Source organism: Xenopus laevis, chromosome 1L (genome assembly GCF_017654675.1).
Source record: "Xenopus laevis strain J_2021 chromosome 1L, Xenopus_laevis_v10.1, whole genome shotgun sequence".
NCBI lineage: Eukaryota > Metazoa > Chordata > Amphibia > Anura > Pipidae > Xenopus > Xenopus laevis.
In genome coordinates, this window is record NC_054371.1 from 111,849,065 (window position 1) to 111,852,307 (window position 3,243).

The following is a 3,243-nucleotide window of genomic DNA, read 5'->3' on the forward strand; positions in this document are numbered from 1 at the left end:
GAAAACAGAGGAGCCCAAAAAGACAAAGGTATTTTTTCTGTCCATTGTTCAACCACCCTGTGGTGGTGGTCTCTAGTGATCAAAGTGCTAGAGCAAATCAACATGCTGACAGAGGACAATCCTGTGTCTGATTCGAAATGTGAGCAGTAGTATATATGAATTATAGCATGGGGGTTATGATTAAAAGTAAGGAGGTCTCCACCAATTGTTTGAGAGTTGTAGTCACCATGACAAAGCTGGGGGTAGGTGATTCCTGGAGTATTCAGTGTTTTATCATTATTAATCATGCCCCACCTAACATGGAGTATGGTAAGGAGGGATTAGTTAACCGATGTGGAAAGGGAATTCAAGGGCATCAAAAATTAATTGCTCCTGTTTTTATCAAATTTGAAACACTTTTTTTATACATCTGCTCTTTAAAAATGTCTTTTGAAGTTTACTGAATAATTGAGATTGAAAGGAATACTGACTGACGGTGGATGTGGATAAAACTCATAATCTGCTTTTTTTTGCAGCTTTATGTTGGTGTTTTCTTTATTCTGTCAGTTACATAAAGGAGACATTTTATATGACGGGATTTGCTGAATGTATTAGATTTTCTGCTGATGAGTCAACAGTTTAGAAAGTGAGATGAAGAGGAATTGAACCATGATCTGGGATTAGATCATAGTTTTACCCTGAGGTAAAGAGAAATACAATGGTCCAAAAAGAGATCAAGGCAGAATTGTAGTTATACATAATAAACTCAACAGAGGCTTTCAAGGTAGGTTGTTACAATGGAAGAATCATTGTTTCTGATATTTACAGGGAGTATGAAAAACATTGCAATAAAGCCTTTTCAAATGAAAAAACAATGATCTTCAATAGGGTTGGAAAAGAAGAATTAACTGGTTCTATAGATATGGAAGCTACAATTTGGAAGTGTTAAGATCAGGGGTGTAATGAAGCGTTCTTGCCCCTCCCCCTCAGCAAAAAAAAGAACCCAAAAGAAGGAACTACAGCAATATACAAACCCCACCTCCCTGCCCACTCGATGGCTCATTCACTTGCACATCTGTGCACATCTATGCATCATGACTATAGAGTAAACTGACCACGCAGTCCAAAGATATGGTCAAGTAGCCAGAAAGCTTTTTGAGAATAAAAATGTTTCAGGAGTCAGTGTTAAATAAGGAGAGCAGTGGCGTAACTATAGAGGAAGCTGCCCCCATGGTCGCAGGGGGGCCCGGACTGTGGGGTCTGCTTCCCAGCCGCTCTCTTACCTGCAGCAAGGAAGGGGGGGGGGACACAAGTATAAGACAGGTTTATAAATACAGGTATAGGATGTATAATCCAATGGATCTTTATGTAATTTGGACATTAAAATATATTTATGGGATGCATTATGGGATATGTTATCTGGAAACCAATTATCCAGAAAACTCTAAATTATGGGAAGGCCATCTCCCATAGACTCCATTTTATCCAAATACTCCAAAATCTTAAAAACTATTCTCTTTTTCTCTGTAATAATAAAACAGTACCTGTAATCCTAAATCTTGAAATTACAACATTGCCATAGCCCATAGTTTTTTACATGCTGTGCTTTTTCTCTGCAATGACAAGACTGTACCTTCTATGAAGCTGTATAAAACCATATTGATAGCAGAACTATCCTGTTTTTTTTTTTCAACTTAAATAGTTTTAGTATATTTAAGGCATTGTGCTCCAAATTAAAGAAAACCCCTATATCCAGAATATGCTGGGTCCAACCTTTCCAGAATATTAACCATACCTGTACTAAATAATAGATAACTTTAAAAAAAAACAGTCAGATTGGGCCAGCAGAACACTGGGGAAAAAACTGCTCTCTGCGACTGACAGAGCCTTCTATCCTTCCTTCCATGCTGGTTGGGTGGGAAAGGGGGAACAGAGGGGGATTTGCAGCAGAGGGCCAGAGGCCCATGGGGGTGGCAGAGTGGGGGTAAGGGGCCTGGCAGGCCCCGATGTAAAAGACTTGTTGGGCCAGCACTGTACTATGACTCTGTAGTGCTGTGCTTTACACAAAAATTTAGCTGATACAAACACTAAAAGAACAGAATTAAAACAAAACTTCACCAAAACTTCACCTGCAGACACTATTTAAAAAGTGAATAAATGAAAAAGCCAAAGAAAGCCATTATTTTTGCATGACATTATCAGAGCAGACGCAGTAAGCTATGGAGACTAAAGCCCTTGCAGCTGGCCCTTTTAGCACTCTACCAAGTGATGCAAGTCGGTATTTAAAAAGCCAAATGCGCTGTGATATATGTCGCAGTGAGACTGCAGTCAAAGACATGACCTGTCACACCTTCTACTGTTTGCTTTCTACAGTGAACACAATGTTTTCTCAGATGATAAAGGACAACAGCATCACCTTCTGCATTATAACAGAACTGCATGTCATAGTTAAAGGGGCTATAATAGACACCTGTGCACACCAATGTTTAACATAAGCAAACATGAATAAAAAAATGTGAAAATGTAGTTGTCTATTATTTTAATGTAATTGCTTTCTAAATATAAAGCACTGGACTTTGTCTATATAGACATAATGAGTTTTGTAAAAGCAAGTTGCTGCCTGTCTCTCAGGTTTACAATTGAGAATGAGTTCACTATATTTAACGTAGAGGAGTATATAGATGAACTGCCATGCTCTGTTTCCGCAATGGCTATGAAGAACAAGGAAATTGGAAAAAGACAGTACTTTTAATTTCACTGATATAACAAAACATATATACTGATTATCTTAATTAAAAAGAGCACCACAAGCCCTATAAATTAAGCTCATGTTCAACATCGGGGTATATTGCAACTTTCTTTTTTTATGCCAAAATAATCATCTTCATATATGGAAACCTTTTTCTACAGAAGGTAATGGCCAGTGAAAATTGGTTACAGCAAGGGGATCCCTATTTAGTGCCCAAGATTTCTGATGGCGGCCCTGTGGATATTATACAAATGTGACACAATTTTGACAGACCTAACGCAGAGTTAAAAACTGCAATAGGCGATGTTCCAAAGAATTCATCTGGAGGGAAATTAGTTTTCTATTTCTGGACACATCAGAGAGAAACATGGTTGCAGGAACTCACACCCTGCAGTATTGCTGGGCATTCAGCATGAAACCAGCTTGCATTACCCAGCAATTACTCAAGGTGGCAAACTCACAATGTACTTCGCTCTCTTAGCTGTCTGAGTATCTTTTTTTTTTACATTTTATTT